Consider the following 219-nt stretch of genomic DNA (forward strand, 5'->3'; position numbering starts at 1 on the left):
AGTATTCAGGTACAGAAATTTAATAATTAAGTGTAAAATAACACTGCATAGTGTTCACTGTATGAATTAAATTTAGATGAATCTTTGTTATAGCTGTTTTGTTGTTTGATTAACATTAGTGCGTTTACTAGAATGATCGTCAAGACGGGTACTATTGATATAATTCTGTGTGTATGTGTCTGTTCAAACATGAGGAGATGCGAAAGACGAATCAACTCG

Source organism: Sinocyclocheilus grahami, unplaced genomic scaffold (assembly GCF_001515645.1).
Source record: "Sinocyclocheilus grahami isolate Dianchi unplaced genomic scaffold, SAMN03320097.WGS_v1.1 scaffold670.1, whole genome shotgun sequence".
NCBI lineage: Eukaryota > Metazoa > Chordata > Actinopteri > Cypriniformes > Cyprinidae > Sinocyclocheilus > Sinocyclocheilus grahami.